The sequence below is a fragment of the Lipotes vexillifer genome, unplaced genomic scaffold (assembly GCF_000442215.2).
Source record: "Lipotes vexillifer unplaced genomic scaffold, Lipotes_vexillifer_v1.1 scaffold957, whole genome shotgun sequence".
Taxonomy (NCBI): Eukaryota; Metazoa; Chordata; class Mammalia; order Artiodactyla; family Lipotidae; genus Lipotes; species Lipotes vexillifer.
The window spans coordinates 401,783-416,548 of NW_006791360.1; the positions used below are offsets into that span (position 1 = coordinate 401,783).

General features: G+C 53.8%; 1 protein-coding gene across 2 annotated transcripts in view; it reads left to right on the plus strand.

The window, feature by feature from the left end:
* Positions 1 to 1,110: 1,110 nt before the first annotated feature.
* MRAS (muscle RAS oncogene homolog) overlaps positions 1,111 to 14,766 on the plus strand; it is a 58,982-nt gene continuing 45,326 nt past the window's right edge. The window contains exon 1 of one of the 2 annotated variants that reach the window (XM_007464358.1): positions 1,111 to 1,550. The gene's annotated coding sequence lies outside the window, so the exon portion shown is untranslated. Of the gene's footprint in view, positions 1,551 to 1,845; positions 2,011 to 14,766 lie in introns of those variants that run through there. The other variant, XM_007464357.1, reaches the window with a different exon arrangement.

Genomic DNA, 14,766 nt, shown 5'->3' on the forward strand with positions numbered 1-14,766 from the left:
CCAAATGGCTGCTTAGATGCCTGGGGTGCCAATTGAAACCACCATGGCATGAATGACTCAGGGTAGCAAAGTTTCCTGAGACCTGGGGTGGTGGGTGAAGCTCTCAAAATGATAAGGGAGTGAGTTCCCCAGATGTGTAAAGCTGGTTCCAAGTCATCATCAAGGTCCGTCTACAAAAAGAACATCCTCAAAAATGACACTGATAATCTAAACTACAGTGAGATACCCCTCCCCCCCCGGATGGCTGTAATCAAAGAGATGATAGGGCTTCCCTGGTGGCGCAGTGGTTGAGAGTCCGCCTGACGATGCAGGGGACACAGGTTTGTGCCCCGGTCCGGGAAGATCCCACATGCCGCGGAGCGGCTGGGCCCGTGAGCCATGGCCGCTGGGCCTGCGCGTCCGGAGCCTGTGCTCCGCAACGGGAGAGGCCGCAACAGTGAGAGGCCCGCGCACCGCAAAAAAAAAAAAAAAAAAAAAGAGATGATAACAAGTGCTGGTGAGGATGTGGAGACATGGAATTCTCATACATTGTCGGTTAGAATATAAAATAGCACAGCTGCTTTGGAAAACAGTTCGGGGGTTCCTCAAAATGTTAAGCATAGCTAGCATATGACTCACAAGTCTACTCCTAGGTATTGATATATAACCAAAAGGAATGAAATGTTCATACAAGGACTTGTACACTAATGTTCATAGCAGCTTTATTCATAATAGCCCAAAAGTACAATCTGTCCGTCAGCTGATGAAAGATAAACAAAATGTGGTGTATCCACACAATGGTATGCTATTCAGTCACGACAAGGAGTGATGTATTTCTACATGCTGCAACGTGGATGAACCTTGAAAACATCATGCGAAGTGAAGGAAGCTGGGTCACAAAAGACCACATGTATGATTCCACTTTCATGAAATGTCCTGAGTAGGCAAATCCATAGAGGCAGAAAGTGGATTAGTGGTTTCCAGGGGCTGGGGGAGGAGCAGGGAATGAGGAGTGACTGCAAATGGGTTCGGCGGTTTTTGTTTGTTTGTTTGAAGAGGGGGGTGTTATGAAAATGATCTGGAATTAGGTAATAGTGGTGGCTGCCACTTTGTGACTATACTAAAAACCACTGAACTGTCCACTTTAAAAGCTGGAATTTTATGGTATGTGAATTATATCTCAATTTTTAAAATAAGGAAAAAATGACGCCGATGGAGAGGAGTTAGAGGAACTGAAACAATGAAAGGGATCGCGAGTATCGCCCGTCCCCGTCCGTCGCCTCCCTCTGAACGAACTTTAGGCCCAGGAACCGGGCACCGAGAGGGCCTGGGGGAAGCAACGCTGGGGACTGGATCTAGGAAGAAACACGGCCCGGGATTCGAAGGGAACGCGGTTAGGGTGGCGGGCTGGGATCGCCTAGGTCAGGGGAGGCGTCTGCAGGCTCAGAAGTTGGCCGGACGGGAGCGGAGATTTAAATGCTGGAGCGCAGAGGCTCTTAAAGAGGCCCGGGCGAATTCCCATTCGGCGTCCACTTTAAAGCCAGCTCCACCGCGCAGAGGGTCGGACCTGGGTAAGTGCGCGGGGCCACGGGGGAGGCGGCGGCGGCGGCGGCGGCGGCGGCGGCGGGGTTCCGTGGCCGGGTCCGCTCGCCCTGCCGGGTCCGGGGCGCTCGGCGCGGATGGCCTGAGCATCGGGCCGCGCGTCCTGGGAATCTGGGGCCCGCGGGGTGTCAGGGTCGCGGCGCCGGGCCCGGCCCCCGCTGCGCCCACGGCGGCGGCGCTCTATTTTTAGCAGCCGCTGTTGCATTATAAGGAATGTGCGGCGCGCCGGGCGACCAGGGCGCGCGCGGGCTGCGCGGTCGCTTTAAGGAGGCGCCGGGGCGGGGATAGGCCAGAGCGGCCGTCAGGCCGCGGGCCGGGAGCCGTCAGTTCGGCTGCCGCGGGGGCCGGCGGGCGCGGCGCTGCCTTCTCGCCGGTGCGGGCATGGAGGAGGCGGCCTGAGGACGGAGGCGAGCCGGGGTGGGGGGGGCGGTGAGCGGTCGGGCTGGAGCGCGCGGTGAGCGGTCGGGGCAGGCTGGGAAGGGAGGGCACCCGGCCGGGCGCTTTGTTCCGGGCGGGAGGTGTGGCCGTCCCGGGCCCGGCCGCGCTCGCCACTGGCGGACTGCGCTCAGGGGCTGGCGGAGAGTGGCCTTTTGCCCCCAAGGCAGGCTCCAGCGTGACGGTGTGCGATCGAGAAGTCGGAGACGATCGAGACCCCAGTGAGAAGGGCCTACCCACCGCGCAGAAAGCCCCTCTCATGGTTACCGCCCTTGGGTTCCTTGTCTGCCCTGGCGAGAACGCGCGGGGAGGTGGGCGGCGGGACTCGGGTGGATGGAGGCGGAGGGAGGGGAATCTTTCCCCTTTTAAAATGGCGTTAACGAGGGCAGGGATCGGCCGAGGGAGTTGTCAGATTCATCTGAAAGATAAAAAGCAGGCTGCTTCATAAACCTTTGCTTCGCCCGGGGCTTGAGGCTCTGGTCACAACCAGGGCCCGCCTCATTCATTGACGGAACCTGCAGGGGTGCCCACCGAGTGTAGGGCACAGTGCCAGTTACCGCGCCGCGAGGAAGGTAGGGGTGCAAACTGAGCGACAGCCCAGCGTGGTCGGTACTGGGATGAGGGAAGCACGGGGGCTGTGGGAGCAGACAGCGTGGAAGGGCAGGGAAGGCCTCCTAGGGGAGATGATGCCTGGCGGGAGCGTGGGCACTGGACACCAATTAGACTTTGTGGCTGGAACTGAGGTCTGTGCTGGCCAGGGCCAGAGCCGAGGCTGGAGAGGTGGAGAAGGGCCACTTCATCCCGGCCCTGATCCCCAAGCTCTGGGATTGCCCCTCCTCCTCCCACCAGCTCCTACTCCGAGCAACCCTCCTTGGGCTTGAATGGTTCTTGCCCCTTAGGACTCACACTCTATCCTGGACCTGACCAGAGAGGGTGACTGACAAGGCTCAAAATTGTGGCCTCAAAAGAGTGGCCTCCCCGGCAGCAGGGATTGTACAGAACCCTGAAGCTCCATTGTAATAATAGCTGCCAGCAGGGCTGACACAGACCAGGCACTTGACGTGGATATGCTTGCTCATCATTTGACAAGACTCCTGCAGAAGGGTTTTATTATTACCCCCATATGCAGATGGGGAACAGGGGCTAGAAAGAGTAACTTGCGCAAGATCATATCTAGGGTCCATGATGTAGACCCTGCAGCTCCTCAGGCCCCTCTTGTGAGGGTCTGGCTGACCTGGCCTGAAGGCTCCAGGTGCAGCTTGTGTTAGGCTTTGGCTCTATTGCCTTTCACTGGTTGGGTGAAGTGTGGGGTGGCGAGCTGCTGGTATTAATAACTGACACGTGTCAGGGGCTTTGCAGTGAACAAAGCACTTTCACCAAGACAGTTCTTAGAGTTTCTCCTACTTTTCTTCCCAGGAAAGAAACTTGAGCTGGCTAACATTTTTGTAAGTCTCCTAATTTCCTGTAAATCACATGTCCCTGCTGACTGGGGCTGAAAATGTTCCATGAAAACATTCATGGTTTTGACCCCCAGTCTGTTCTCACTCCCAGCAGCCAATTAGCTTTTCTGTCTGTGGTTTAAGGTGTAGTTTGTCCTTTCTCTGCTAGGTCAGGAAGGTTGGAACTTTAATGCTCTGGGGTTTTCGAGGCACAGTCTGCCAGCCTCTTTGGGGGTGCGGGTGGAGGTTGCATAAGCTGGGTGCTCTAATAGAAACTGCCCCCCGCCTCAACATTTCCTTATGGGGGGGCAGTGTGACCCTCTGCTGACCCCTGGTGCGGCAGTGACAGTCTTCCAGGGCTGCCATCTCTGTTTGTATTTGCCACTACTTATGTTTTCACCTACCTAAGACATCTTTGTGACAGGTATAACTTTTATTAGCTCTAACCACAGGTATTTCACATTTTCAGTTGATCTGAGCTGCTTACAGAGAGGCAAGTCCATTATCCCTGGGGTTGGTTCCTGAGCTTGAGTGATCACCTGGAACCAGGGAGTACTTCTGGGCTCTGATGGACTGAACTAGCTTCTGGGGTGCCTGGTCCTAACATCAGCCTGATTCACATGGTGACCCGCCTGCTGCAAGTGACTTCTTGGGGAAATGTGACCTCCATTTTATATTTCACATCTGGTGTCATCATTGTCTACCAATGAAGTGCCCCCATATGGAGTGTGCCTCCCTGCAAGCGATTGAAAACATACCTGCTCATGAGCATCATGTAGTTTGCACAAACCATACACATGTGAACTAATTGGGAACACGTTCTTGTGCAAAGCTGGGATGTTCTCAAGTGTCCAAAGAGTGTGCATTGAGTTCCAGAGGCTCTGTACTTACCTGGCCAGGGGCAGGTATCTGGCTGGCTAGGAGGTAGTTACCTTTGTCTGGGGATGGGACAAAGGAAGGAACTGGGTGAGCTCCCTGTGCCCTGGGCATCTGGCCGCTATGCATGGTCTAGAGGCTGAGCAGAGAGGTCGAGCTTTGAGAGGAATTTTGTGGGTGGACTCTGAGGCCTTGCCACCCCTCACAGTCTTGGGTGATGCCACTGGGCCCTGTGGTACTGGATCAGCGCGGGTGCTTTTGGCTGCACATAATGTAACCCAAGTAATAGTGGATTAAGGAGAGCTTAGATCTCCCAAAGATGTTCTCAGCTTTTGTGAAGTCTCTGGACACAGGGATGGGATATTAGTGCCACTTCCAGCAGGTTCTTGCATGGGACAGGCAGCCAAGAGGGCTGAGTGTTCAGAGCAATGATTTTTACCTTCTTGGGCCACTGCCTCTTTAACATGCCAGTGAGAAGCCCAAAGAAAAGTTCCTTGGATGTATGAAGTTGGGCATTCAGTTTGGGAGATTTGTGGATCTCTGAAAATGAACCCTGGATCCAGATCCCTTGCTTCACTACTGTTCACTGAGGACTTACTCTGGGGCTATGCCCTCCCAGCCAGGCCAGCAGGCTGTTGTGGTAGAGCCGGTGTCAAGAGTGGTAGTAGAGCGGGACGGGTGTCAGTTCTCAGTTTGTGGGTGGAAATCCATGCAATCAGCTAGTGGGTCTGTCTTGTGAAACTCTGACTGAGAGGGCAGTGCTGCCACCTCCTGCTTCAGACAGCAGAGGACATTGTTGAGGCCGACGTGACAGCCATACTGCATCCCTTGGTGCCCATCTCCAGTCTTCTAGGTAGTGTTCCTGCTGCACATAATGAGGCTGGTCCCGCCTGTTCTGAGATTCCCCTGGCCTTCCCCTGAGCCCTGCCACCATGGCAGCTTTCTGCAGCCATCCCCCTTGTAGGGGTCATGAAGTAGGAGTGTGTATTTAGCTTTTTAATGTCCCTATCATTGTCCTTTAGTATTTTTTAAATTAATTAATTAATTACATTTATTTATTTTTGGCTGCGTTGGGTCTTCATTGCTGTGCGCGGGCTTTCTCTAGTTGTGGCGAGCGGGGGCTTCTCTTCGTTGCGGTGTGCGGGCCTCTCATTGTGGTGGCTTCTCTTGTTGCGGAGCATGGGCTCTACGCGTGTGGGCTTCAGTACTTGTGGCTCATGGGCTCTAGAGCGCAGGCTCAGTAGTTGTGGCACACAGGCTTAGTTGCCCTGCGGCATGTGGGATCTTCCCGGGCCAGGGCTCGAACCCGTGTACCCTGCATTGGCAGGTGGATTCTTAACCACTGCGCCACCAGGGAAGCCCTCCTTTAGTATTTTTGATAGCTTTACTCGGTGGAACCTGTTGATGGCCAGATGGCCAAATGACAGTATGGGTCATCATTGGTTGTGAAATGACATTCTGGGTCTCAGAGAGGCATATTTTCATCTACAGAGCCTGGCATCTGGCCACCTAAATGGATAAAACATCGTGATTTGGATCTGGGTTGTGTTGCTAATGAGATTTTGGACAGTACCAGGAAGGAATTTGGCTGTGCAGTGTGTGGCAGTAGAAGGAGGGAGGGGGTATGGAGAGTTCAGCGCTGTGATTCAGGTCCTGTTTGACCGTTGATAGGGCCTTGGGAGAGTCCTGTGCTGCAGGGGCCCAGGCTGTCTGTGACTTCTCTGCCCCGCCCTCAGGGTTGTCATGGGGATTAGATGAAACACACAGATGAGAACATGCTTGGGAGACCAGAAAGGGCTGTAAGAATTAAGAGCATTATCAGTATTCAGGCAGCCTTCAGATAACAGAATCATAGACACAGAAGGGGCCCCTGGAGCATATTTAGTCTTAATTCAGACCCAGGAGAGCACATTTCTCATAGTGATGAGGTAGCTGGTTTTAGGTGGAACACATTTTAATAGTTATATATATATGTGTGTATATATACACACTTATTTATGTGTACTATAAAAATACAGGTATGACATCAAACCCTTTTTTTTTCTTTACTGGCTCTTCTACTCAGATTAAGGCTAAGTAAGAATTTTAAGTTAAAAAGTATGGTGATTTTAAGGTAAAGATTAAACCAGTAATAGTTCAGTAGTAGACAAATACAGCCCAAATGGGAAAGTGACCCCTTGAGTAGAGGCTGGGAAACTTTCAACAGGGGGTCCCTCCGGTGCAGCCTGTGAGGGGCGGGTCTTAGCTGGACGCTTTCAGAGGCAGGGAGCTTGACGCCCCTTAAATCAGTTTACCCCATTTGGGGATTCACTTATCCTGGCAAAGTTCTTTTCTTTCTCCCTTTAACCTGTCCCGCTGGATCTGTGCCATGTGAACCTTGACAATCGTGCTTTTCTCCAGCACAAGCAGCTTGCTTTCTCCAACTGCTCCTCAGATGGCATGGCTTAAAGACGGCCTCTCTGGAGGTCTACCCTCTCTCCGCTCCCTCCTTCCCGTCTCTTCCTTCCCTTCCTTCAGTGAAGACTTGTGGGCTGGGCTGGGGTAGTTGCTCCGCATTGGCCATCTCTAAGCCTCACAACAGTTTTGCTGTTAGCCTTTTACAGATGTGGAAATGGGGGCTCAGGGTGGTTAAGTAGGCATCCCCACGGCCATGGCCTGAGAGGAGCAGAGCCTGGAAGGAGTCTCACCAAGGTCTGTCTGGTCCTGGAGCACATGCTCTGTTACTCGGTGCTGCTCCCAGGACTGATGACTTTGGTCATTTGATGACACGCCCCTTCTCTTCTGGTGCTCATGGGACATGGCCCACAGGGTTCTGGCCATATATAATCAGTGCTGCAGTGGAGCGAAGGCCTCATGAGGAGAGGGGACAGAGCAGTTCATGCACAGCGATGCTGTGAAGCAGCAGAAGCCACGGAGGTGCAGGTGTGGCTGGTTGGCAAGAAAGGCAGAGGGAGCCTAGATGGAAGTGGTTTTCCCCGACTCTCATTAATCTCACTGTCAACCAGGAACCCCTCCATCATTTGTGCACTTGGTATATTTTTTAATTTTCAAAAATATAAAAAGATGAAGGATAATATATAACAAGCACCATGTACCCGTTACCCCAAATGAGCAGATGTGACCGTTTTGTCTGCACCTGATCCCTTTGGCAGGGCTTCAGCGCATCCCTGGTCAGGAGACCTGGCTGGCTGGGCCTGCCCTCAGCCTCCAGCTGGCTTTTAGAACCTCGCTCCCGAGTTTCCATGTCTTGGCTCTTTTACCTCCACGTCCCCAGCGAATTCACTGAAAATGCCACCTGGGTCTCCATCAAGGTTGTCGATAGATCCTTTTGCTGCCTGAACTCACCCCAGGAAGGAATGAGTGTGCATCTTGGGATTTAACCTTTTTCAAAAAGTTCCTCTATCCGAATACATACTTTCCTTGACCACTGTGGCTTCAGGCCAGGCTGTGGAGCATCATTTAGTCAGAGCTGCCCAAAGCGAACTGTAATTTAAATGGTAAATATATATATTTGGAAAAGAGAGAAGAAAACCCCATGATTTTCTTTTTATCATTAGATGACACCAATTTGTTAAGCCACTCATCATCAACAATCTTGAGCAAAATACATTTCTGGTCTAAAGTGCAGGACTGCTTTACAGGAAGGAAGACCAGAGTGCAATGTAGTACCTTTGTAACCCCTAACATGGCCTTGCCAGTTCTCCCTTTCCTTGGCTCTCACAGAAAGATGGTGTCCCAGGTGTGTGGTCCCAGGTCCTCCCCTCTGCCAAGCTCTCCAGCTGCAGAGGGGGAAGCTCTCCTTGACGACAGGAGACAGCAGAAGGCTTCTCCCCCAACTGTTTGCAGCCTCCTGCTTCCCGCCACGCCCCCCGCCTGACTCCACTCCCGAGCTGGAGCCTGACATGACCCATTTGCAGGTAGCTTGGGCTTGACTTAGGACAGTTAGCAAAGCACCACTTTTAAAGCTGCGCAGAAAAGGTGAAAAACCTTCTGGAAAAGCCTTGCATACCCAGGTGGATTCCATTTTCAAGGAGTCAAGGAGTTCAAACTGGGGACAGAGATTTGAACGAGTTTCGAAATAGAACACGGAGATCTGAGGCGGTCCCCGAGTTCTCTTTACTAAGTGGTGAGAATGAGTTGAAATGTTTTCCGTTCCTGAGTTGCCAACAAAGGATAACACTGCCTGCGTCCTTTCCCCTGACTCCATGGAGATGCTGCAAAAGCCAGCAAAGGCTGGGACCCCAAAGACCTCAGAAGGACCTGCTTTGTTGGGGTTTGTCTTGCAGAAGAAGCGGTCAGAGACGGCACCAATGAAGGCAATTAAGCATATTCTAAAGTCAATTCCTATTTGTTTGTGCAAAAATACACACACATGTTATGTTGACGGCCTACTTTTTAAAGAAAAGTTTTGGTTTAAAAAGAATCTGCTATACATACTGTGTGTTAGGCCGTCCCTAGGATCCTAACTACCCAGATTAAAAGTAAAAATATTTGTAGGCATGTGGTGCTGTGTGGAGACCGCTGAAAGTGTGCTGGAGTTGGGGAGGCCCACTCTCCGCTTAGGGCTGACCATTTCTGGGGGGGCCTGGGGACAGGTTCTTGCCTCCCCAAAGCATATTATATATTCACTTCAAGAGCAAAATTCATTTTAACTCAGTTCCAGTTTTTTTTTCTTCTTTTTCTTTTTAGCCTTTAGAACTTTAACACACCTTCTTGAAAAGTCCCCCTTTTAGATGACTGCCAAATTCACCCTTTATATTTTAAATCCACTGGGAATGGAGGTCCCCAGGAAGAGGCGGAGGCAAATGCATCTTTCTTGGCGAGTACCATTCTCTCACAAGGAGGCTCAGCAGCCCAAAAATAGCATCTATCATGTTCTTCTTTCAATGCCTGCTTTATTGTAACTGGAGATGATGGAAAAGGGTGGAGCCACGGTCCCAAAGCCTTGGGGGCATATATTAAATACTAACTTGTAGGAGATATGTCTTCTCAGTGGTCCCTCCACACCCACATTCCTCAGGCTGATTCCCTGGGCGACAGAGTCAGAAAGGCCTAGCACTCCCCATACGCTCCGCACACCCATTCTCTTCCTGCAAAGGAAGTCAGGCCCCGGTGCCCTGCTGGCGCTCCTGGGAGCTAAGGTCATCCGGCATCAGAACCTTACGGGCCACCCCACTCAGTGACCCCCGGCCCTGCCTGCCCGCAGTGGCCCCAGTCCACTTATCTGGGGCTGGGTGGGTGTTTCCTGCATGTTTGAGATTTTAAGCAGGAAATCAAAATAAAGAAACAAAGCCTTTGTTTTACTTCTGGGCTCAAACTGGGGATGGCTGGAGGGATGGAAAGGGGGAGTGGGAGCAGGTCACTTAGCACTTCCACCAAATAACCACTCTAATAAGGCACTCAACAGGGGCTGTTTTCTCCTTAGGGCTGGTGTGTGTGGATAGGAAAGCTGGGTGGAGGCTGGGAGAGCCTCTGTGTGGAAGGAGGAAGGAGAGGGCCCCAGGCAGGGTCTGTCTGGCACCACCGGCAGTTGGCAGCCAGAGGGACCTCGGAACCTCAGTCCTCCTTCCCTTCCTCAGAAGACCCACAGGAGAGTGGGAAGGGGCCAAGGCTGCAGGCCAGAGGGCCCCCCTGCTGAGTCTCTGCCCCCTACCTGTTCTCTGTGTGACCTTGGGCAAGTCCCCATCTGCCATGGGCCTCCTTAGCAGTGTCTGTAATAGGGACAGTGCTGCTGTGACACATGTCTCAGGCATCCCCACCCCCCTTTCTCCTCTAGCCCGGTCATGCGGGGTCAGGCCCTCATCCCACATATGTGGAAATGGAGAGGTGCTCGCCCCAACAGATCTTCATTCTTCCCCAAAGATTTTCTCCCTGTGCAAGTTTTCTGAGTGTATCATTTATTTTTCTTTGAAGATTACGCAGTCGTTGATGGAAACCGTCCCCATCTGCAGTGTTTCTGGGGATTGCAGGGTGGGGACCATGCCAGCAGGCCATCTAAGCTCCAGGGTCAGCTGCCACACTTTGCGTGGGTACCATGGGCGTGGCTTCCTCATTCCGTAAGCCCCGCTGAGCCACGGCTGTTGTACGTTAACAGGCTGTCACCAAGGGCCTCTGAGAAAGGCGGCTGCCCGTAGCTTAGAACGGGACAGAAGTTAAAACTGAGCGTCAGACACCCTTCCCTTGCCTGCTCACACCCTTGGAGACTTTCTCCCCGGCTCTCTGTCTCCTCAAGCCTAGTTGACTGCCATTTTCCAGGGACCAATTTTTCTGGGCACTTTCCCCCAGAACTTCTGAAAACTCCCAATTTCCATTACTTTTGACTATAGAGGAGTAAAGACATGGAGACAAGGCTGGGAGCCTACCCTTTTACTCCTGAAAAGAGCCAATAAAGAGCTTGTCTGAGCAAGAGGCATGCACCCCAGACCTACACCGTGACCTTCTGCAGGAACCACAGCAGGAGCTGTGGGGTTGTTACTGTCACTGTTCCAAGCCAGGTCAGAGTCTTAAGTCAGGCTTTCCCAATGACCAGAGCAAACTCAAGTGTTAATCTTTTTTCCTTTGTGTTAGGACAGGGTTCAGAGTAGCTGTGAGGATTAGAGCTGATGTAGATCAGGATATTTATTGAGCATCTTGGTGTCAGGCATGCGCTGGGCTCCAGAGATACAGTGGAGAATAAAACGGAGGATGGGCCCTGCCTTCCTGGAGCTGACAGTCTGGTGGGGAAGACACATTACATCATAAACAATTAGGCAACTGAGTGCAGCATGCAAAGTGCTGTCAAGACGGACAGCTGGGTGTCTTGGGAACTAGAGCAGTGACCTCACCTAGTCTGAGGTGCTGGTCAGGAAAGTGTAGCATGTGGTCAGGACATGATAAACAGGCATTCTAATGATCGGCCCCGGCCACAGCACTGGGCCTGATTCCACCTCCAGCTGGTTGCTGCTACCCATTCACCAAGGATAGTTTTGCACGGAGAGGTTTATACGTAATTTGTCCGAGGTCACACAGCTAGTAAGTGGCACAACCAGGATTCAAAACTGGGTCCGCTGGATCCGCTCCTGACATCTCTGCCTCCAGCTTTACCCTACTTGGGCTCGTTTCCACCCGCCCCCCCCCCCCCCTGGGATGTAGCTCCAGTTTCTCCTTTCTCTGCACCCCCGAAACAAGCCAGCACGGACTGTGGGTGGTGATCATTCCTCAGATCGTCCGGAATAGAATGTGCTTCCTTGCTGAACCCTGGGGTGGCCCAGCGGCAGGAGCAGTGATCCTTCATCCCGCTGGGTGGCTGAGGTCTCCCTATAGAGGAGGCTGCGCTGTGCGCCTCGCAGGCTGAAGGTGGTGATTCAAAAGCAGCCGCTTCCTTCCCCTCCTGCCCCTGTCCTGAGTGCTCTGGGGCAGCCTGGAAAGCAGCCTCGTGTGGCCCCAGGAACCCTTCTGTGCAATTTGGTGGAGGGGACGTTGGAGAGAGTTCCCGCGACATACTTATGAGGATGATGAGGATGACAATGATGATGACAGTGATAACACTTTCTGTGCCGGGCACTGTTCTAAGCGCTTGCGTGTATTGGCTCATTCTGTCCTTAGAAAAACGCTGTGAGGTGAGGACGTAGGTAACAGATGAGGAAACGGAGGCGCACACCCGGGTTGAGTGATTTGCCTGACGTCACATTCCCAGCAGAGGGGCAAATGCTTTGATTCATGACTTCTTATAAAAGTGCTGTATATAGAAAAAAGAGAGGTGGGCGGCCGGTCCCCTGGCCAGTGGCGGCTTCTAGATGGCTCCTGCCCCTTGGGAACGGAGTAGGTCTGCCCACTCTGCCCTTTGCCCCCTCTGCATCCAGGGCTCTCTGTCTGGCCTGGCCAGGCTGGGTAGGAGGGCAGGAAAGATGCAGCCACTCTTTAGGGTTAGGGGAGAGAGATGTGAATAGTGGCCTCCTGCCCTTCCGGAGTTTGGCAGGGTCCCTGAGAAGACATCCCTCCCCACCTCCAGCCTGGTTCAAGCCTCCACAGCCAGGCGGCTGGACCCTCCTACCCTGGTCCTGCTTCCCTGGACTTTCCCTTTGCTGAGGAAAACCCCACACCTCCCGGCTGCGCATTGCCTTGCCCGCCTCGTGTTCAGGAAGTTTCCCTTTTGTTTTGCCCCAGTCCTTCTCTCTGCAGTCTGCTTACTCGTTCAGAATGGGGATTGGGTCGCCTCTCCTCACCTCAGGGAAGGGCCTAGATCCTGTTTCTTTCTCATTTTGGGTCGAACATAAAATTTTTCACATTTTTCATTTATGATGTTTAACCTTTTGAATACAAACGATGGAAACAAATCAAAGCAGCGGTCATTTTTGAATGTGCCTTTCTGCCCTCTTCCTCTGAGGGCTCTGCCGTGCTCCTGGGGTGGCTGTGTGCTCTCCCCCAGCTAAAGACGGCTAGACCGGAAAGTTTCCAGGCTGAGTAAGCCCTGCAGCTGCTCCGCAGTGTCACTGCCACTTCCTTCAACCTCACACCTCTTTGCGGCCGAAGCTAGGCCAGGCCAAGGCAGTGCCAAGGGTCGTCGCCCTTGGAGTGGCCACACCACTCAGTGCTGGCATGCTCGAGGTGGCAGGGTAGCAGCAGGTGCCCTTATGGGCTGCCCCCCCCCACCTCAGGGAGATGATTTATTTGGCTTATATAACGTGTAAAACTTTTTAATTGGTAGCCAACATGTAAAAAATCAGTTTCACATAAAAATTCAGATTTCTGGCTACCCTTTAAAAATTTTGACTGTCTGGAAGCCCCGTTGCAGATATGCTTCTGTCATGGCGGTCAGGTGGTGGAAGGTACCAGTGGCCTCCTGTTTACCACAGGCCCCACTGCTCCCTATTGTCTGTCCCTGTCCCCTTCTCTCATTTATCGACCTGGCCTCTGCCTACACATGAGTTTGGGGTGTCCATTTGTCTCCTGAGTCCCTCTTTCTGCTATTGCAGGGTAAAGCAGTTGAGAGAGTGGGTCAGGTAGGATGCGGGGGGCTGGAGTTTAACCATTCAGCCCTGGCAAGAAGCATCCATCTCATAGGCAGGGGGTTGCTGACACAAAGGGAGGCCTGGCCTGGCCGGCATCCAGGCCTTCCCTTGGCTGTCTGTCACCACCCCTGCCCTTCTCCTGGGCCACTTACCTGCTGGGCTGGTGTGAAGCCATAGGTTCCATGAGGCAGCAGCTCTGGGCTGGGACAGCGCTGAGGGACAGCCTGTGAAGCTGTGCTCCGGTTGTCTCCACTCGGGAGAAAGACAGTATGAGAACCTCTGCCTTGACGCCATCAGGGGGTTCTGGGGATGGGGTGTGGCATCCCCAGCCTGAAGGCAGGTATGGTCAGGGAGCTGGGCCCTGGGAGCTACAGGGGGCTCAGTGTTTGGGAGTGTGGCTGACAGGGAAGGACCCCCTTATGGTCACCCACTCCTCCTCTGGACTGGTGCCCTTGTGTGTCCAGTGGGAATGTTCACATGGTATCTCCCTTGTGAGGGCCAGCACCCCACTTCTCTGTGTGGCTCACAGCACTTCAGCCTACCCGCCACCCAAGCAGAATCCCAGCCAATTCCCAGGGGAGTTGGGGAATGCAGACAGCAGACACCAGAAGCATTTCTGTGCGGAAAGCTGTGCCAGGGCTCCAGGGTGACCCCGAGATAAGGAAAATGAAGCCCAGCCTGTAGCCCCCAGCCCCCCCCCGCAGGGGAAATGTGACAGTACAACTCCCAGCTCCTAGATTTGAAGGGAGAAGAGGCCGCGTGGCCGTGTGGCTGAGCGGGAGCTCGTGGGCACTTGCAGGTGGCGATGCGTGGCGTGGACAACCATGGAACCTCGGGGACCTCAGGGGCTAAACAGAGCCTTTTCCACGAGGTGGCTATGATGAATCAGCGGAATCGTGGCTGCAAAGCACTCTGGCTGCCACCTGCCACCTGGCGGCACTTCATAGACGCAGGCAAGGCGGCTCAGTGGAAGGAGGTCTGGGGAGCAGGAGAGGCGGGGAACGAAGGGGTGGCTTCTGGAGGCTGGGGCGCAGGGCGGCCGTGCCTCCTAGAGGGAATGTTTCCACAGGCCGGGGAGAGTGAAGAGGCAGTGCGGGCAGACAGCATTCCCTGGCACACTCCGCGAGGCCCTACGAATTGGGCACTGCCCCTGCCCCCAAGGACGCTGTACTAGGAATCAGTGGGAGAGAGGCTCTGGGCGCCGGGGGCGTGATGCCGGGCAGCTCAGGGAGGGCCCGTGGGGAGAGCTTCAGGCTCCGGGGGCGGTTTCCAGGAGGAGCACTGCGCCCGGGCTTGGTTGAGGGGTGGCCGCGCCGGAGTGGCGGGAGGGCGGCGCCAGTGAGGGGGGCCCAGGCAGAGGGCAGAGCCAGCCACGGAGGGAGATGTGCCACGAGGTCTTGGCCTGGGATTTGAGGTAAAGGGATGTTGGAGCAGGCGGGGGAGCC